A 23,220-nucleotide genomic window follows, 5' to 3' on the forward strand; every position below is an offset into this window, starting at 1 on the left:
CAACATCCTCACTGTAGGAGATAAAACATATGAAACAACACCAAAACTCGTGTTCTAAACAACTGAAGATGGGACAACACCACCATTCTGAAATAGAGCCGCTAGAGGGACAACATTTGAATCAACAATTTCAACAACATGTGAAGGGACAACTGCAACATTCTTGGTCACGGCCATAGGGACAACATTTGAATCATCAGAGACAACAATTAAATCGTCCACCAAAGAAAAATCATTCTGAGAAGAGCTATCCAACCCATCCATAACTATGGATACTTCCTGTATTGTGTAGCGATCATCCAATACCCCCAACCACTAAGCAAGTGATTTCTTCGATCTAATCTTATTAGAGCATCGCGTAGCGAGATGACCGATCTTATGGCATTTCTTACATTTGAGGGGAATACCCTTATAATCAAGAAGCTGAATCCAAGAACCATTTGGAGAGGCCAACTTAATCATTTCAGGGAGCCCCTTGGAGACATCAATCTCTATAAGAATGGGAGCATACATTGTCCTATACACATTGGAAGACACTAAATCAACCAACAAGAAGTCCCCAAGGGCCTCACCCACAGCCTCCAGGACTAAATCCGGCTACAAGTGAAGGGGAAGATTCAACAACTTTACCCAAAGAGGAATCTTATTAAAGGATTCAGACATCGGGTCAAAATCCTTATACCAAGGTTTGGCCATCAAGGGGAACCTCTCATTCCAAGAGAAACCACGACACAGGATGGAATTTCTATCTTTAGCATTTGCAAATTTCACAATAAAAAAGCCCCTTGCCAAAAGGTAAATCTAAACTAAATCTGGAATAATAGGTTCCCAATATTTGGATATCCAAGTGTGCTAGAAACTCCTAAAACGAAAAATAGCAGTTGAAGAAGAGTAGTCCACATATGTGGAAATCTCATCAACAATTTTTGAATCTAGATGAAGCACATGTGAGTTACTTATAGAGATAGGCACAACTGAACGAAGTTGCGACTTCATAGTAGGACCCAACTTCATAGTAGGGCCCCCAATACCTACCTCAAAGGCAACCACATCAACATAAGAGATAGCGGATCTCCCCACAACGACTCGAGACTGAGCAACAGGGGAACAATGAGCCTCAACAATAGGAGCCATAGGAGTGGTACTCGTGACAACCCTAGCCGCATCAGAGGGACGGAAAGCATCCACCGCCACAGCTTGAGAACGAACATCATCCCCAATATCTGCTAGAGAAAAATGGGTGGGAGAAATCAAAGATTGAAACCTAACAAGAGTAGTGCGAGCAGGAGTGGAAGTGGATGTGAGAGCGAGAGACATTACAATGTGTTGGATTTTTTTTATGGCTTAGGGTAATGTTACTATCTGCTTTTTTTTGGTTTTGTTGGGACTACTAGACATTTTTTGCTAATTTGTGGCAACTTGTGGCTTGTTCTGGGACCTTGGTTTGAGGTTTTAGGTCCTCTCAAAATCAACTTGTGGGTCTCGATTGGATGTTTGGGTAGTCTTTGACTATATTTTTCTCCAAGATGTAAGGGGTTTTCGGTCTTTCAAAACCTTTTTTTACCTTAACCCAAAACAAAAGCTTGAATGTCTATATAAACAATACTATTCATGATTCATGAAGGATCTTACTGTTGATCCCTAAGTCATGTTGTTTACGAGTGTCAAACACACTAATTTACAATGTAGGGTTGTTTGATCATTACTGCGATTGAGTCATTCTATATAGGCCGAGCTTAGTATTGAAGACTTGTATATATTTCAAGTTATGTGTCGAGCAATAGTTAGTGCCAAGCAAGCTAAAGGCCGCCAAGTACTACAATGATTATTGAGTTTATCAAGGACAATTGATGATGCCAAGTGATACAGAGGCCAAGTAATTTAGTTCATGCTAAGCATGGTTGAGGCTGAGGGACAACATGATGAAATAGTTTATGCTAAGCGTAAGTATGGAGTAAGTGTTGAGTAACACAGTTTCACATATTTGTTTGAAATGACACTAAATCTTATGTTAATCGTTTTTATCAAGCTAAAGTGTGTTTCAAAGATAGAGGAGGTAATCAAGGAAGTGATTACGTTTTAAAGGGAAGATCATTGATCCCTATGTGGTACAATCCACCAATTAGAAAATTGCATGGACTAAGTGACAAAATAAATGAATCTAGATCGTTGATTGAGATCTAGAAGGTTCACCTAAGCAGTTATTTGAGGGCCTATGACCTAGTTCGTGTCTGTAAGTATGTATGGATGAAGAATCTGATTGCATACAAAGTTTTGGAGGTGAATCAAATTGTTAAAATAGAAGAGACTGAGTATTACAGTGACCAGTTTCAAGAAGAGATAGAGAAGAACACTCACAAGGTGATATTATATGGCATAAAGGAGATATGATATCAAGCATTTAAGTGCTAACCAAAGGATCAGGAATTGAACATTTTAATGGGTGTTTTAGGGTTTTTTAATTTCTTAACAAAGTTTTCTTAATAGGTTTTTGTAAATATCCTAATAAAATACTCACTCAATTGTGATGTAAAATCCTTTAATCAAGGTAGAACCTAGCAGTCCTTTTATCTTTTAATAGGGAAGACCCCTCACAGGGTAGATCATTAGAAGTGATCAAATCATGGTAGCCTTAACACACACAACTTTGTTGCTGTAGTAGTGAAGATTTTGTGGATGTCATCCCCACCACAATTTTACCTTCATTTTGGAGGGTTTCTACATTATCAAATTTGTGTGTTAATGTGTTATGTGTTTATGAGTTCTCATTCATGCAGTTAGAAAATATATATGATGTTATGTTTATGTGAATGGTTACATTGATATGCGATAAATGTTCAAATGAGAGTTTATGTGGTGATATCAAATTTGGTTCATATTGAAGTGTAAGAATTTTTATAGATCTTGATTCACACCCCTCTTAGTATCTCACTTTACCTATTAGATTTCCAATAATTGGTATCAGAGTTGTGTTCTGAAGTCTGACCACTTGAGAGTTAAAGATCTTGAAGATGGAAAGCTTGCAAACTAGGAAAGATCGTTGAGATTTAGAAAATTGATGTTCAACTTGCTTATGAACAAGTCAAGGTTGTAAAAAAGACATTAGGGAAATCCTTGAAAAGAAGGAAGGAGATGACAATTCAACAAAATGACACTCAATACAAAGAAGAGATTGTGAATAACTATTTGATGAAGGAAGGTCCAGTGAATCAGATGTAGCAGTAGTAGATCTATTGGAGAGGAACAATAATTTGAATGAGGAAGTCAGAGCATTGAAAAGAGAGCATGAGATGCATTCAATAAGACTGTGAAGTCATGGAACAAAAGAAGAAAGTTGAAGATGACAAGGCAATGACTGATGAATGCAAGAGATAAATGGCTACAAGGCTTGATGGAAGGATCAATGAAGTACAAAAGTTGATCCATAATCAGTTTGACATGACCAATCAGTTAAAAAGTGCAAATCATGAGATTACAAGAAAGGAGTTAGAGATAAGATAAATTTATTTATGTCCAACTAGAGACCAACGAGGGTCTAAGGGACAAGAAATAGTACAAAGGGAAAACACCAGCAGAGGAGAGCACCAAACGATGTCTACAGAAAGAACGTGAAAGCAAAACAACAAAAGAACTAAGAAAAGGAATAGCAACTAAGAACTCCTTACAGACGAGAAGTAGTCCATAATGGAAAGGTGGGCATTAGAGAAATCAGGTACTCTAGAAGGTAGCTGCTGAGTGTGATCTTTGTGGGATCTCACAGATTTGGTGTACTCTCTGAGATAGTACAGGGAGGCTGCTTCAATCCTCGGGTAGGGATTGTAGGACTGAAGAAAGAGGTGATGAGCTGTGTAGGGGTCAATGTCAAGCAAAGCTAGAGCTATGTAGTGTGCTCGCGAAGCTGCATTGTCTCCTAAAGGTAGAGTGCAAGAAAATGCTGGTCAATATATCTAAAGAATGAAGAGACTGACACTCTCTGAACAAACAATAGAATCTCCCTTTGATCTTATAGTAAATAGGACAACAAAAAATAAAGTGAGATAAAGTGAGACTCACACTCAACCTCCCCGAGGTGACAAAGTCGACAGATCCTGTCTTTCCTATCAATCTGGTGATTAGTCTGAATACGTAGCCAGTGAGATTCCACTCTAAAAGATCCCAAAGAGATGCAGAGTGTGAGTCCAACAACAAGTGAGGTACCAAGGACTTAAGATGATCCCGTCCTAGATATCAAGGAAGTGCTCAACATAGAAGGCCATATGTGGGCAAAGCCCACCAGGCGGTTCCTTCAGGTTGTGATAACATACAAGTCTAATGTGCTCATTCAACTCCCACTGAGGTGGAAGAAGATGGGCTAGAGCATCCAGAGAAAACTAAAAGGGGGGAAGATGATCCAAACTAATACCAATCGAACCCAAGAGGGCAGAGACTTGGGTGTACTAGTAATGAGACCTTTGTCCAGAGTCTGAACCCGCAACCTCCATAGAGGAATAGTAAGCCAAGTAGGAATATTTATGACAACCATCAGAGGAATCAACAAAGTTCTAGAGTTGGTGAAGAAGCCAAACTAAATCAAAGATGGTCCCCAATCTGAAGGGGTGAGCACCAAACTCTGTTAGAATGATGCTATGCAGTGTGGATCGATGACACCTAATAATGCGTTGAAGGAAAAGAGTTTGGACTCTCTCGATAGAGGCCCAGTTAGACTCCAAGAGGGAGGGCCCCCAAACAGTAGAGCTGTAGAGGATAGTTGACTTGACCAGGGAGTCAAGAAGGGACATCTTAGTTGTGGTGTCCTGGAAGTGATGTCAAAAATATTGTTTCTCAAGAATAGCGAGGGAGTCGAGCCCCTTGTTCACTTTGGGCTGCATTGTTGGTCTCAGGCTGAACCGAGGTCCATAAAACTTAGCCCCCAAGCAAGTATATGAAGATGCAATCTTAGTCTTGATATCATGGAAGTAAAAATGGAGGTGTGATGTCCTCAAACAATTGAAGACCATAACCCGAGTCTTGCCCAGATTTACAAGAAGCTCACGTAAGTCACAAAAAGAGGCCAAGCCATCAAGGAGTTGTTGAAGACCATCGGGGGAAGATGCTAGAAGAATCACATCATCAGTAAATAGGAGAGTAGAGATCAACACCTAATACTAATAACAACCATTGCCAGGGAGAGAGCAATCATGGAGAAATGCCTCAAGCTCGTCGATGTAGATGCCAAAGAGAGTGGGGGAGAGAGGGTAACCTTGTTTCACCTCGATAGTGCTTTGGATAGAGTCAGAGGAGTCTTGTGGAGTCCTGAATCTTCCCATAACACACTCGTATAACCTCATAATAGCTGTAAGGAGAATCTTTGAGATCTCGATGTCCCTAAGACGCTAAAACAGAGCCACTTGAGGAACAAAGTTGAAGGCTTTGCAAAAGTTAACAAAACAACAATAAACTTTCGCTAAGATTACAAACCTAAAATATGAGAATGATAGATTGGTGAATGAGTTGTAAGCTGAAAAGGAATTTGTTGAGAGGTTGAAAAAACCTAAAGAAGCTATGAGATTTCCTAATGAATAGATGAATGCACCAAGGAGACCTCATGACACCTTTGGACTAGCAATGTCGAGTTCTTATCAAGTACCGAGCAAGGGGAGTCATCAAAGCAAGGGGAACAAATGAATGAGAATGCAAAATCAAAAAACAAGAAGCTCACATGCCATCACTATGGAACACCAGGCTGTACAACAAATGTTTGCTGGAGCAAGATTGGTAAGTTAAACCGTAAATCTAAATTCAATGGTTATTGCTTTAATTGCAATAAACAAGGTCATTAAGCACATGAATGTAGATCAAAAGTCAATAAAGCACCAACTACTTCTAGATTTGAAGGTTACTATCATACATGTCAAAAGTATGGTCATAAGGCACAAGATTGCAAATCTAAAGCAAAGATCAATTGGACACGTAAAGCGCAAGGCAAAGCACCTGAGCAAGGCAATACCATAAATGAGATTACAATACTTGGGTAAATTGTCAATATTGTGGAAATTATGGACACATTGCAGAAAATTGTGCTAGGATACATCTTAGAGGGAGATATGGGAATTGGAGAAATTTTGGAGTAGTATGTTTCAATTGTCAGAAGGTTGGTCATCTAAGAAAGGATTGTATGAACCACACATCAACATCAACTGTTGAGGTCAACAATGGAAAGACAAAGGTCAATGTTGAAGAAGTAAGGAATGAAACATGAAAAAATAAGTTAGATGGAGGCAATAGTACAAATGGCGAAGTTGTGATCATAAAATCCAATAGATTAGGTGATTCCCCCAACCCAAACTAAATGATAAGGTATGTATGGAACTATGTTTCAAATTGATAAATCATACATTAGTTCCTAATATTTTATGTATGTAAATCCAAATCTATATAATAGATGTACAAGGACAACTCTAAGTTTGAAAATAAAAATGACTTTTGATGCCAATTTGAAAATTTGGTAGAGACTGAGTGCTAGTATTAAACGTTAGTATGAACCAAGTTATGATACTGATTGAGCGAAGTTGAAGGATGTGGTTGTGCCACATTTTACTGAGTAAGTCAATGCACTCAGTATGCACTAATAAACGTAATATCATTTATGGAGACCAAAATTGACCATTTGAACCTATATAGAAAATTTTGAAGCTCATTCAACTCACAAGGTTTTTGAGAATTTGTAGAGAAAAGTATTGAGGCGATTGTAGAGTGAATTTGTGGGAAGATTCAAAATATGCAAGTGCATGCTGTCAACTTCACCGTTAAATTGTGCAAAGTTGTATTTGAACCGAGTTGTGATGTTTTTTAAAACCCTTGACTGTAAGATGGCATCTACTGCATCTGCTAGCGAGGAGGCATTGAAGGATAATAATACACAAATTATTCATAATGAGACATGTCCTCCACCAAATTTTAAAGCATAAACAAAAATCACGTTGACTCTAGATTATTCAAGGGCGTTGTTTATGATTCCACCCAGGGTAACCATGGTTCATGATGTTATGTCGTGCTACATGTGCAAAATTAGAGAGATCAATGATTTCAAGCTGAGGTGTGCTTATGATAAGCTATGTGATAATAGAAGGTTGAGAGATAAGCATAAGGTTGTGGCCGAGAAAGGCTAACTCTTTCCTTAGAGTTTCCAAAGGTTTTTAAGGTAGAGTAGGTAAAGATTGTGTTGAGCTATATACACGATGTGAAATTATCATTGGAGAACAGACCAGTAAGAATTAACAAGTCAATAATTCATCATATGATTGGATATCCTATTCTAGATAGGGTAAAGACTATTCAATGTCAAGGAAGGGATGTAATTGAGAACAACACGAAGGAAAAATGGAATGACAGAGGCATGTCAATCAACACAATTGAAGACCCTATGATCGAGTTTGTTGTTCAAGTTATTACACACAAGTTTTATCAGTACGACTGAATAACATGTCGTGTGTTATTGTTAATATGGGCTACAAACTTGTTAAGAAATATCACAACTAAGATCTAGCCGAGATACAACTTACCCAATTGGCATAGAACCTAGAAACGATAAGGAATGTGAAGAATATCTCATGTAAGTTCCATTCTCTCATTATGTGTATATTGTTTTATGTACAAAATTTATTTCCCACTATAGGAGATGTAGTATGGGATAGAAAGAAGCCAGGTACCGAGCAAATAAATGATTTTATTAGTCAAATATGAGATAATTTTGAAACAATTATGGATGAGCATTTTGAGAACTTTAAGCAGAAGATGAAGGACAGGTTCAGGATCCCCAAGTCGGTAGTTGATCAGTACTACAATGACATGTTTCTTAGTAGATACTAATTACACATATGCTCAGGTTGTAATTCCTAGAGTTGCATGGCTAAGACCTCTACATTATGAGGTAAATATTGATGAAGTTTCAACATCCATCACAACACTATTGGCTGAGGAGATTGATAAGAATGCCGAACCTTTTGGCACATATGAGACAACACAAATTAAAATGATGATGCAAAAAAGGTTCCTAAGATGGACAGAAAAAGGAAGAAAACGATCCAAGACTTAGAAGGTAAACTTGGTGATACACCAGGTGAATGATTTAGCATTGAGGAAGGAGATGAAGGTGATGAAGAAGAAGAACATGAAGGCAATGTAAGGAGCTAGTTGTTTCCGAATCCAAGGCAATAGAAAAAAAAGAAATAATTGTAGTAGAACCACAGGTAAAGAAAAGTTTGAAGAAGGGGGCTACCAAGTCCACAACCCCACCACAAAGGATCACTAGACATGGATCCAAGGCAACTAGTCCTGTAATTGTTGAGCCATTAAAGAAAGGAGTTGTGAAAATCACAAAGCCCATTAAAGGAAAAATTCTTAGGAAGAGGACATCCGACAATATAGGAGCCGAGAAGAACTAACAAAAGAAGAAACCAAAGAAAAGATTGGTAGTAAAGCCCGATGATGATGAGGATGAGTAAGAACATAGTGAGTCTGATGACTTCAGTAAATTCCAAATTGTTCCACAAAAAGAGCATCAAGATATTGATAAGGTATGTGAAAATTTGAGTTCACCAGGGTTATCAGAATTTAGTTACATAAAATATAATGTATTGAGCATACCTGATAAGGAAAAGATAGAACAAGAAATTGTAGATATGATGGCAAATTTTAAATATACAACAATTGAATTAGGTTAGGAATTACAAGATGAATTGTACAATAGGATTGATGGTAAGTGGAAATTGACACTAACCATAGAGAAACAAATGTGAGAGGCTACATTAGCCGAAGTTATGACTTATTTATGTAAACAACACGTCTATAGCTATGAAGGAATACAATAATAAGTTTGTGCCAAAAAGAAGGGCACACATGATTTTGAAGAATGAAATTAAAAAAGTTGTACATGGGAGCAAGATAATATGGAAGAAAACTATTAGTCTAATGCCTGCCAATGAGGAGAAGGAAGATAAGGAAGAGAAGGATTCATGAGAACTAGAGTTGGACAATAAAGAAGACATCTATGATGATGTTGAGCAGTTAGTAGATACAATACATAAAATGACACAAGAAAGTGAAAAGAAAGTTGAGGTAGTCACTATAGAGGATGAAACTCTAGAAAATTCAGTGCCAGATGTGACTATTAATAAACATGGTTCAGAAAGGACTGGGTTAGTGGACACCAATCTAGTAATTGTGGAGATCAAAGAATATCCTAATATTGGTGATCAACAACAATCTCAACATGTAATAGTAAATATAATTAATACATCTATAGTTTTTTGATTAAGTAAAATAGGTTTTAACAAGTGCCTGAAACCCTACAGTTTACAAAAGAAATAGACATTAAATCCTGAACCTAAACAATAAACAAAGAAACAACAATCCATAGAAGGCCAGGAGATCCTGACAAAAAGAAACAACCTCTAAAAGAATAGGTGAGCAATGGGTTTTGAAAGGACCCAAAATTTCGTTCAAGACAAACCATCAAGATTTACATTTTGGTCCTGTCTTTTGAGAACATAAAGACATATCAAACGAAGGATTGGAGGACTTGATTTTTTTCCCTTTTACTAATGTCCATCCATTCTCCACCTTCCCAACAACCTTCTTCCAATCAGGGCAATCAACCCCACTAAAGCAACACCAACAACAATGTTTTGAATAGCAGTAGAATAAGGGACAAAAAAACCAATTTGAATTAGAGCCACCAAAGGGACAACATTCGAATCAATAGTTTCAACAACAGAAGAAGGGACATCAACAAAATTTTGAGTCACCAGTGTAGGGATAACATTTGAATCATTAGAGACAACAACATAATCCTCTACCAAAGAAAGATCATTCTGAGAAGAGCTATCCAGCCTATCCACTACTATGGATACTTTCTGAACCATGTTGTGATCATCTAAAACCCCCAACCACCAAGAAGGTGATTTCTTCAATCTAAATTTTTTAGAAGAGCATCGCACAGTGAGATGGCTAGTCTTATGACATTTCCTGCATCTAAAGGGAATCCCTTCATAATCAAGAAGCTAAATCCAAGAACCATTTGGAGAGGCCAGCTTTATCTTTTTAGGGAGCCCCTTGGAGACATCAATCTCCACAAGAATGTGATCATAAGCCATCCTAAACACATTGGAAGATCCCGAATCAACCAACAAGAAGTCCCCAAGGGCCTACCCCATAGCCTCTAGGACTGAATCCAACCAAAAGTGAAGGGGAAGATTTGGCAGCCTTACCCAAAGAGGAATCTTATTAAAGGATTCAAAAGTCGGGTCAAAATCCTTATACCAAGGTTTGGCCATCAAGAGGAACCTCTCCTCCCAAGAGAAACCATGACACAAGATGAAATTTCTATCTTCAACATTTGCAAATTTCACAATAAAAAAACCTCTTGCCAAATGGTAAATCTAAACTAAATCTGAGATGATAAGTTTCCAATATTTGGAAATCCAAGCATGCCAATCCGAACGAGAGGGATAGAAACCCTTAAAATGAAAAATAATAGTTGTAGAAGAGAAATATGCTTCATCAAATTTTTTTGAATCTAAATGAAGCACAAGTGGGTTACTTATAGAGACAGGCACAACCGAACAGAGCCTCGACTTCACAACAAGACCCCTAATACCTGCCTCAAAAGCAACCACATTAGCATAAGAGATTGCAGATTACTGCATAGTAATTTGAGACTTAGTATCGGGAGAACGGTGAGCCGCTACAATAGGAGCAACTAGATCAACATCCACAGGGATCCAAGCCACTTTAGGGGGATGAAGATCATCCAAGATGCAGTTGGAGAATGAACATCAGCCCCAACAGTAACCAAAGGACAATGGGCAGGAGAAACCAAAGTTTGAAATCTGGCTTGAGCAGTGCAGACAAGAGTGAGAGTGGGATTGAGAGCCATGTATTTGGAAAGTGTTTTGCCATTAATACATCTATAGTTACTGTTGATGCTGATGTGCAAATGTTAGGAGAGGAAAAAGGTGACATTGCTACTATGGAGCAACAGAGTGTGTTGACAAATAGAGAAATCTATTGCTGACAACTATAGGCCAAATTCTTAGGACCTCAAATTTCGGGGACAAAGGAGATAGTTTAGCCACGTTCCACAATTGAACTCAAAATGACTGAGGATCAGAAACTAGTAGAAGAGCTAAAGGGTGCCAAGGTCATTCAAAGACTGAGTCTAGAGCTCCAAACTCAAAGTTTTTAATTATCATTACCAAGATGTAGCACTCCTACTTCTAAAAGAAGAGGATTCAGAAAAAGAAGGTGAAGTCACCTGGGAAGCCAATGACTTTAGATGAAGTTATCATGATTCCTAATTGGGACACAAATAACTTAACATATGAGCAGATGAAAACTTTGCAAGATTTATTGGCAAGGAAGACAAGGCAAGAAGAGCTAAAGAGAGAACAACATAAATAGGTATTACATAAGATTAAGGATATTTTCCTAGAAACTTTTGATGTGGAAAAGCTTAATGAGAAAGCACCTATAATAACTCAATTAGTTTAGATTATAGAGAAGATAAATGACCTTGATATTGATGCAAATGAAAAGTTAATGCAATGGTTAGAAAAGAAGTTTGAAAAGAGAGTGATGGAAAATGTAGTAGCTGAAATTGTTGTAGGACACGTTGAGCTGTCAAAACTTCTAACTAATTTGGGACAAGTTTCAAAGTACATATAATGCTTAGAAAATTGTATGATAGGTCAGCATACACAAAGGACATTAGAGAGAGGATGGATAAGTTGGAAGCAGATTTGTAGTATAGTGCCAATGCACTAACCATAAATGTCGTTTCTAGTGTCATGTACTTATCCAAGGTCAATTTTCAAAAGGAAAGAGTTACAAAATTGGTTGTTGAGTATAGAATAATTAGAAAAAAATTGATTTCAATTCAAGCCATGATGACACCTCATCTTCATGTAATACAGATACATATGAAGATTGCGAATGAGTTAGTCCAAGTAGATCCAAAATTGTCATTTTTTGACTGCTCGATGGATCTTGCAACAGAATTGGAAATAGAGATTTATGCCATTAAATCCATAAGGATTAACTAGGATAGTAACTTAAGCAACATTTCGCAAATTCACAAACCATTTCTGGATAAGTTTGGTTTGACTTCCCAACCTCACCAAACATAAGTGACAAAAACAAGGGGAAATGAATATGATGAGTAAGAGTAATAAAGGGGGATAGATACTGATCATGATTCAAGATGATACTGATGTTGAATAAACATGATCAAAGGGAGTTTTGAATTTTTTTAAGATTTGAAGCTTTAAACATGTATATATCGAGTGCAGAACAAGACCATGCATAATGTGTACCAAGTTAACATATGAATTATATTCTAAGGGGGAGTACTTGTGTTTTAGTTTTGTAATGAATAGTTTTGATCATGACAAATTGTTTTTGCCACTAATGTCAAAGGGGGAGATTGTTGATCCCTAAGTCATCTTGTCTATTAATGTCAAACACTTAGTCAATTAGTTCGATCATCATTGCGATCGAGTCATTCTATATAGGCTTAACTTAGTACAAGTATGTGTCTAGTAATAGTTGTAGAACAAGAAAATTAGCATGCAAATAACATTAAAATTTTGAAAATATTCGCAAACTAAAACCATGCTGACATATAAGATTAGACAAAGAAGGTAAAAAGATAGTGCAAACCAAAGGGAGACACTCCAAAAGCCTCCTTGATCATGTTAATGTGTCCTTGGATGGATATGTGTGCTCAAATGTGCTTCAAACTTCAATGGAGGATATGACTCAAAGTGGATTTGTAGATGGATTTTGCCATTATGATGGTATTTTGGTAGTTTTTAGGCTCTCAAAATAGCATGATAACTTTATCATGAGTGGATGATATTTTGTGAAGGATGAAGGGTTCAATTTATAGGCCAAGGATGTGAGGATGGAGGGTCAAGATGTAAAGATGAGGGATGGATAGGATGAAAGGAGAGGGAAGCACATGGATTGTACTTTCTCAAATCCATAGCCTTGTGACAAGTGTCACAAGGAGAGAGGATGTGAGAAGATGGGAAAAATAGAGGGAAAGTGGGGGAACAATGGAGTTATGAGGGGGATGGTGTGTGTAAGAGGAATATAAGATAATGTAAGGGATGTGTAAGGAGCCATTAATTCTCTGTAAGAGCATTTAATGTATGTGGGTGGGGGTGTAAGAGGGGTTTGATTTTGGTTTGGCTTAGGAATTATTAATCTAGGATTAGAGTTGTGCACATGATTAGGGTGAGGATTAGGCTTGGATTAGAGGGCGGGATTAGGATGCAAGTGGGTTAAGTACTCAAGTGGGTTTAATTAGTTGGTTAAATAGGATTAGCATGGGTGAATGGGTTGGATTTAGCAAAGGATAAGGATTTAGGAATAGTTAGGGGTTAGGGATTGATTTATTAAATGAGATATTTTAACAAAATGGGGATTAAATTAAATAGGCAAAGTGCAATTATTCAATTAATAGGAGAATAGGGATGTAATTGATAATTTAGAATTTAAATTTATCAATTGGAATATAGTTAATTAAATGAATTAATTAAGTAGGGGATAAAAATAAATAAATAAAATATTAAATACTTAATTGATGATGCCTTAGGAGATGACTAAATAGGATTACTTAAATGATGTAATCAGATTTAGGTGTCTACAATAGTTACAACCAAGCAAGCTAAAGGTCACCAAGTACTACAATGATTGCCAAGTTTATCAGGGACAATAGTTGATGCCAAGTGATATAGAGGCTGAATAATTTAGTTCATGCCAAGCACAATCAAGGCCGAGGGAAAACATGATCAAATAGTTTATGCTGAGCGTCAATATGGAGTAACTGTCGAGTAACACAGTTTCACAAATTTTGTTTGGAATGACACTAAATCTCATGTTAACCATTTTTATCGAGTTGGAAGTGTGTTTCAAAGATCGAGGAGGTAATCAAGGAGGTGGTTACGTTTTAAAGGGAACATCATTAATCCCATTGCAAGGTCTAAGCAGAAAAATAAATGAACCTAGATCGTTGATTAAGATCTAGAAGGTTCACCCAAGCAATTACATAAGGAGGGTCTATGATCTAGTTCATGTGTGTGAGTATGTATGAATGAAGAGTTTGATTGCATATGAAGTTTTGGAGGTGGATCAAAATGTTAAGACATAAGAGATTAAGTATTGTAGTGACTAGTTTCAAGCAGAGATAGAGAAGAACTATCACAAGTAAGGTGATATTACATTGCATAGAGGGGATCTGATATCAAGCATTTAAGTGCTAACCAAAGGATCAGGTATTGAACATTCTAATAGGTGTTTCAGGGTTTAAATCTCATAACAGATTAGCTTTAACACGATTTTATAAATATCCTAATAAAGTCCTCACTTAATTGTCATGTAAAATTATTTAATTAAGATAAAACCTAGCAATTATTTTATCCTTTAATAGGGGAGACCCATCATAGGGTAGATCATCAGAAGTGATCAAATCGTGGTAGCCTTAACATGCATAATATTGCTGCAGTAATGAAGATTTTATGGGTGTCATCCCCACCAGAATTTTACCTTCACCTTGGAGGGTTTTCGCATTACCAAATCTATGTGTTAATGTATCATGTGTTAATGAGTTTTCATTTATGCAGTTAGAAAGTAGAATTGATATTATGTTTGAAGGATATGAGCAATACAAATCCACAAAACCTAGAGAACACATACATGCAAGAACTTGTCACAGAGAAGAAAAGACAAAGAGAAGACAAGGGTTTGGTTCTTAAAATATGAAAAAATATATTATCAGACTGAAGGAATGAAAATGAAATTTACAATTGATCAATCCTTATAGAAGGAGATTGTAAAACCTAAAAGGGAAACCCTAAGAGGTAAATGACATTTAATAATTAGTATTTAATTATTAAATAGGAATCCATGTACATAAAGGGAAATCTTAAGAAGGGATTAAAGGCAATTTAATAAATGAAATTAAATTAACCCTTTACTCTAAGACCTCCTTAAGATGAGCAAAAATGCAACTACAAATAATGCATGAAAAAGAAAGGAAACTACAATACTGAAAGCAAACTTGGGTCCTATCAACAAGGCCTAATGAGGTACCCAATCACAACCAAATCTCTATGAAATAGGGAAATAGGGAAAACCACATAGAAAAAACCCTACTCCAAAAAGGGATAGAAAGGAAAATGTAGAAATGACATGTCTCAAGAGACGCTCTCACAATCATAAGTACAATGAAACCCCCCATGATAAAGGATTGAGACTCCGTAGCCCCCCTAGAATGGTAGAACTTCTATGTCGATGAACAAACCAATGTTGCTCCAATCTGAAACAAATGCATTGGACAAGGAGGAGGAAACCCCTGAATGTAAGGTGAAGCTAGAAGTCCTAATTGATGCTCAAAGGAGAATGCATGAGAATTGTGAAAAGGGATCTCTAATGGAGCTGGGATAATATTTGTGTTGAATCTGTCATCTGAGAGGAGATCTGTGCCCTCTGATATATCGTCAACAATTGCACTAGGTGGCTTGATGACTGGAGCTATAATGGTAGGCAATGCTAAAGAGTAATCTGATGCAATAGATGGAATCCAAACATGAGGTGGAGGTGTAGAAGTCAAGAAATTGGTCTTAGGAACAACACATAAGTTCAAGTGACCTGACTTCACCTCAGTAGTCTCTCGTGAAGAAGGAGATTGAGTCTCTAATAGAGGAGATGGTGGAACAAAATGAGAGAAAGAGTATAAGTGGGAAGAATGATAAAAAATCCCTATAGAAATAATATTTCCTATCTCACTATCTCTGATGTGCATTGAATCTTGTGTAAACTCTACTGTCTTCCCTATCCCACTGTGCGTAATATGATAAATAGAGAAGGCTAGAGGACAAAGATGGAACACATAGTACATCATGAAATGAACCACATCAATGTCATAGAACCTTTCTCACATACAATCATAACAATGTTGTTCCCTATCAAAATGTGTGGAGTAGGAGAAGCCTTGAAAGAAGAGAAAAAATCCTAAGAAGATGCCATATGGTGTGAAACACCTAAATCCAGTTAATTTTAGAAGAATGTGAAGTAGTAGTTGCACATAGTGCATGACCCTTTCCTATGTATTTACCATCTAAATGAAATGATGATAAAGAAGAAGATCTATGAGAAGTAGAAGGAATATCAATGTTGCACTTCTTAAGGAGAGTTCTTGAATTTGAAACCTGTTTGGCATAGCCATCTAACTTCTTCTCATAGCAATGTGACTCATCATGATTGGGCTTATTACAATAAGCACACTTTAGACTATCAAACTTTGGTTTATTCCCCTTAGGAGGAGGTGGGCTTAATGAGATGTGAGGGCTAGAATCAATTAAAGACTCAGTAGGATGTAACTTCTGTTTCTTCTCATTCTTTCCAGAAGATGTCCAAGCTACCAATGCACAAGTCTATGAGCCTGCGAGAGAATCCAATTGAGAGAGTTTAGCTTTTTTGTTTCAAGTCAAATGATCATAAAAAACCTCGAAGGATGGCATGGTAAATCTAGTACCCAAAGCATCCATGGTGGAATGGAAGGTTGAAGAAAAAATTTGAAAGTTTCCATGAAGCTTAGAAAGAATCAAGTAAATGTACTAAGTGTTAATCTTGGTTTTGCCACAACCCTGCAATCAAGATCTCTATTGTTTGAACTTCATCAAGATGTCCTAATGGAAGGAAAAGAATATGGTACAAGAGAGGTAAGCTCTGTCTCAATCTGAAGTGCCTTGAACTCATTCACTGTACCAAACAAGCCGTCAAGCTTGGTCCACATAGCTAGAGGGGTATTGCACCCATCAAGATGAAACTACAAACTGTCAAATGCCTGTAAAGCAATCAAATTCAGTTCCTCACTCCTCTTGTTCCTTTTTTACATGACCTCAAAAGACCTTTATAAAACTGGCTACACTATGTCTAAACAAGATCACAAGCCTTTTGACTGGAGAAGCCATGTCATCAGGGACTTCCATGTGTGATAGTTATGAGGGGTCAAAAGTTTCAAACAAGAAGAGGTCTTGGCCATTGTATTAGAAGGTGTTGGATTGTTTTTTGAAAAAGTTCCCATTTACGAATGTAAATGACAAACAATAATATAAAACACCCCCCATAATGCAAAAAATTGAACCCCAGCTACTAAAGGGAATGCGTATACAAGATAAGAGAAAAAAAGATTCAATTTGAGAATCACTTGAACCCTTGAAAATACTGATGAAAATAATAGAGAATCTAGATAATTCCTGAGAAGAGATTTGCGACGGTCTTTCAAATAAAAAATGAAGCTAAAATGAGCAAGTTATGCCCCTTGGAAGATAGAAATCATTCGACTTCGAGCAAGAAAAGGGGACCAAAATGGAAAAAAATACAAAAAATACCTTCACCATAATGTCCACTTAGAATCAAGTTTTTGACATTTCCAAAAAATGATACCGTATGCTCAAGTTGGAGCCAAAAAAATGACAGGGCCTCTAGAAGTGCAATAAAAAAAATTGAAACCCAAAAAAAATTGAAGGGGATTAAATTTTGACCCCTGGCCTCCCATAGGACCGCAGGATGGGAGGTGGTGGCCATGCGATGGAGTAGAGGAGGCGCGCATAGGCAGAGGTGGTGGCCATGCGATGGAGTAGAGGAGGCGCGCATAGGCAGAGGTGGTTGGTGAGCGGTTGCAGAGCGGAGGTGAGTTGGGTGGGGCGATGACGACAGGTCAGAGCAGTGATGACGGTGGAGCTTGGTAGTGGCAATGGTGGAGACTGTTGCGATGACTGCTAAAGGTTTATACAAACTGCCAACAATTTGTGTTATCGCTATGGTCAAAATTTAACCATTGCACTTTTTAAAAGTGTTTTTAAAAAATGGCAAAAAAGCACATTGAAATGCGTGCCAATGTTGTACAACCCTAGTATGCAAAATTGTTTTTGCCTCCCAAGTCAACATTGTCCAAATTTGACAAATTTTATATGAAAATAAGGGTTTTGATGTCCTCTGAATCCAACTGTGAGGTCTGTTTGGCCTCAAAGTGGTCTGACATTTAGAGACCCCACTATTTTCACAAAAATACCTGAAAACAATTAGCTTTGATTCAATAAACCCTTGTTCTTGCTTTCTTAAAAAAATGAACAAGTTACAATAGATCCGACTTTGATACAATGAAAGATTTGAGCAGTACAAATCCACATAACTCGAAGAACACACACATGCAAGAACCCATCATAGAGAAGAAAAGACAAAGAGAAGGCAAGGGTTTGGCTTTGAAAATATGAAAGAATATATTATCAAATTGAAGGAATGAAAATGAAATTTACAATTGATCAATCCTTATAGAAGGAGATTGTAAAACCTAAAAGGGAAATCCTAGGAGGTAAATGACATTTAATAATTAATATTTAATTATTAAATGGGAATGCATGTGCATAAAGAGAAATCTTAATAAGGGAGTAAAGGTTATTTAATAAATGAAATGAAATTAACCCTTTATTGCAACAATGTTGATGTGAATAGTTATGTTGATATGAGATAAATGTTCAAATTAGAGTTTATGTGGTGATATCAAATATGTTTCATGTTTTAAGTGTAAGAATTTTTATAGATCTTGATTCAACCCCCCTACCGACCCCTTGTCTCAATATCTCACTTTCTCTATTAGACTTCCAACACTTACATAGTGAATAAAATGAATGTGTCTTGTTTATAAAATTTTTGTTTTCAGATTGAAAGAAGACATTTTTATAAGAAGATATTATGAGAGAAAAGATGACTTACACCTAGGCCTAAAGGTATGATGAATGTGTGAAGATATTTTATGTAGTAGGTGAGTGAAAGATATGTGATAGAAGTGAAAATTAAGAAAAGGTCAATTAGAAGGCTCTATGAATGAGGAATGTAGTTAGTAAAGGTTGAAATATAAGAGTGCAAGTGTTGATTTGGTACGGTAATTTTTAGATCAGTTTAATATTGTTTTGTGTTTTTTGTTAAGCATGACTTGAATGTCCAATGTTGATTATTCATTTTGAATAAAAAATGCTATGAATATCCAATGGTCACTAAAATAGTAAAAGCTCTTGCAAGATTAGATAATTATATTGGAATTGAAGTTAGAGGTTTTGTGATCAGTTTTAATTTGCAAAATACTACTCAATTTGTAGGAGATTGTTTGGAGAAAGACCTCGATGTTCTAGTGTGTAACATTATACAAAGTGTCTAAGGTTGTCAAATTGTGAAAATCTATTTGCATACTTCTAATGTTGTAAATTTTTTTAATTCTAAAGTTTAAAGCAATAACATTTTGTATTGATGTCATTCTTAAAGTTGGTGATTTTTATTGAGTGGGTGCACACAAACATGGGTTTGGTGATACTTTAGGGTTGATGTTGTAGTTGAATATTTTTGCAAGGATGAATTATGATAGTAGATATATTTTTTATAATGGAGGTCCTTTATGAAATCTATTTAGATATCCTATTCAAGATAATAGGCCTTACAACTAAATCTCTTCAACTAAGAGCCAAGGACTAAGGGGTATCCATTTCATCAAATTCACTAGGGACAAGATATTGTGATTTTTTTCATCCTAGATTTCTAATTATAACTTTGTGCATTGCCTTTCCTTGTGTGGTGATTCTTTTAAGTTTTCACTTTGGTGCTTTCATTTTAACATTTCATCAAAAAATTAATTGGATGAAGTTTGAAGATCTATTTGCTATTGATTTTGTCCCCTCTAGTACTACAATTGTTTTTTACAACAACATATTTTTATAATAAAAAAGAAAAAAAATATAATTATAATTTAGACATTGGTTTATACAAATATAAAATAACTTTTTTTTATAGTATCCAAATTAACTTCTTTTTTGTTTAAACAAAGCCATCATTTCATAATGCATAAAATATTTTTTGAATTATTTTAATCAAATTCATTATTATTGTTTTGTTAAAACATAGACATACACCATGGTTGAAAAACTTATTGTGATATTGCTATCAGGATTTAACTGTGAAATTTTGAATCAAACTCATTGACCCATGTTTCATGAGTAGTGATTCAACATGAATCCATCTCTCATGAGAATAAATGGAACACTTAGCACTCATTGGATCTAGGTGATGCTCAGAGGGGTGAAGCATCGAGACTTGTTGGGAGGTCACCCATCCCAGTACTACTCCAGCCTGAGCGCGCTTAACTATGAAGTTTCCTCCATGGTTAAACCCAAAGCTTGCAAACCCATTTGCAAAACCTTCACCAAGTGTTGTGCCTTATGAAACATTCATTAGAAATCCCCTTAAGCTCATCAATTGATAAGTAGGAGATAATTTCCACAGCAAGTCAAATTGTGATATTGCTATTAGGATTTAACTGTGTAATTTTGAGTCAAACTCATTGACCCATGTTTCATGAGTAGTGTCAACATGAATCCATCTCTCATGAGAATAAATGGAACACTTAGCACTCATTGAATCTAGGTGATGCTCACAAGGGTGAAGCACCAAGACTTCCCGAGAGGTCACCCATCCCAGTACTACTCCAACCTGAGTGCGGTTAACTACGAAGTTTCCTCCATAGTTAAACCCAAAGCTTGCAACCCCATTTGCAAAACCTTCACCAAGTGTTGTGCCTTATGAACCATTCATTAGAAAGACCCTTAAGCTCATCAATTGATAAGTAAGAGATAATTTCCACAACAAGTCAAATTGTGATATTGCTATCAAGATTTAACTGTGTAATTTTGAGTCAAACTCATTGACCCACGTTTCATGAGTAGTGATTCAACATGAATCCATCTCTCATGATCTAGGTGATGCTCATAGGGGTGAAGCACCAAGACGTCCTGGGAGGTCACCCATCCCAGTACTACTCCAGCCTAAGCGCGCTTAACTACAAAGTTTCCTCCATGGTTAAACCCAAAGCTTGCAACCCCATTTGTAAAACCTTCACCAAGTGTTGTGCCTTATGAACCATTCATTAGAAAGCCCCTTAAGCTCATCAATTGATAAGTAGGAAATAATTTCCACAGCAAGTCAAATTGTGATATTGCTATCAAGATTTAACTGTGTAATTTTGAGTCAAACTCATTGACCCATGTTTTATGAGTAGTGATTCAACATGAATCCATATCTCATGAGAATAAATGGAACACTTAGCACTCATTGGATCTAGGTGATGCTCACAGGGGTGAAGCACCAGGACTTCCCGGAAGGTCACCCATCCTAGTACTACAGGGGTGAAAAACTTATGTTCATTAAAAAGTAAATGACTATAATGATCAAATGAAATATATTCAAAATTACATAGGTTTCAAAGTGTATATCAAGTAATATTATGTTTCAAATTATCTTGTCAAGTTGATTCCATTTGAAAGTCCAATTATGGTTTGTAAAAATTTATGGAAACAAAACTATGACATACAATGTGAGGGACCATCCAAGGACCTCTGAACAAAGATGCGAGCTTAATTCATAGGTGCTTTCATTTGAAGATCATTTTGGTTGTTTTTAAAATAATTTTAAAAATATTACTTTGAGACATTTATGTTCAAAAGGTATTCTCTAGTTAAAATGAAGTCTTCATTTAAAAGTTTTCATTAGTATTATTTTATTATTTCCAAATCAACAAAATAAAGTCTTTCAATAAGATAATCTTCAAAGAAGTAATCTAATATCCAATCTGAAACTCACCACTATAGGATTACTCTCTTAGATTATATTATAGGTATTTAAAAAAAATGTACATGTTACAACTTATTGGTTTTCTTACAAGTAACAAAAATATATTCTTTCTTTAGGCATGAACATATCTTATCTTGGAAATCATATTTTGGTTGATATGTGTGAAAATTACTGCCAAAGTTGATTATAGCTTTTAAATTACAAATCATCAAAATAATGGTTTTGTCCCCTTACAATAATAAAGCTTGAGGGCATAAAATCGACAGGCCAAACAACTATTTATAACAGGGTCAATAAAATATTATTAGCACATTAGAAACACAACTAGTAACCTACATAAAGAGGAGGTGGACAAATCATCTACAACATTGGGAGGAGAACAAAGTGATATTTCCTTTGTTGTCCAACTACTATTTATGTGACACTTTCACTATGATATTAACCACAAGGGGAAGGTGTTGACCCCCTCTTTGTGAGACAAGCAACACAATGATTAGAATGCTAGGAATGTTGTACATCAATTGCCATCTGCAACTAATCAAGAAAGACAAGCAAAGTAATGTATACAAAAATAAAGTAGACCGTATCAATAACAAGATATGGATTTAGGAACAACAAGTTTGAGGAGTCCAAAGTAGAAGCATTACATTGGGAGTTCATCACTGATCCATGAAAAGTAATTAGAGGAATATTTGAAGGTTTGAACCATCAAATGATCATTGTTTACATACTTCCACCAAGTGGTAGCACCTTTGTGACGTGAGAAGGAGAAAATTTTAGTTAGATGACCAATAGCGAAGTAACACCAACATAAAAAAGGGAGGTCCTTATAAACCAACAACCAAGTTCAAGGCTTATCCCCTACTATAAGAACCACATCTTTAAGAAGGGGTATGGAGATGTCAATGCCAACCAATATTTGAGAAAAGGTAGAGAGGCCCATCAAAGTCATAGCTTCATCTACCATTACAAAATGACCAATATAATTCTTGACAATAATAAAGTAAGATTTCTCTCTAAAATAAAGTAGATAATTATGAGGATGATGGTGATCATTTTGGTTTTGGTTATGTTTTGGCTATGGTTGTTCACTTGGAAAACAACATATTCATAATGGGTGGATCTAAGCATCCTTTCAACCCTTTCTACCCTTTTTAGTGGCTCAATTTTGGTTTTTCCAAAGGGTTTGTGATGACACAACCCTTTTCTTTGCAGAACTTTATTGTTCCTAGGAAAAGATCTTCATCTATTGTTATTTTTAATTGTTTTAGTGGATTGGGGGCTTCATACCACTATGCTCATGGCATACCTTTGTATGGACTATTAATTCGAGGGATTTGGGGCTTTATGAATGTGTTGGTTCCCAAATCCATATATTAGAAAACTCTATGATTATGCTTTACTTAATTCTCAAATCTTCCAAGATATTTGACCAACTAATGAGATTACCCAAATTGTGGTTGGATCCACCTACTCTTCAAGCCTTGCAAGATTGAGGTG

This window comes from Cupressus sempervirens, chromosome 6 (genome assembly GCF_028749045.1).
Source record: "Cupressus sempervirens isolate cs-2001-9-10 chromosome 6, ASM2874904v1, whole genome shotgun sequence".
Classification (NCBI taxonomy): domain Eukaryota; kingdom Viridiplantae; phylum Streptophyta; class Pinopsida; order Cupressales; family Cupressaceae; genus Cupressus; species Cupressus sempervirens.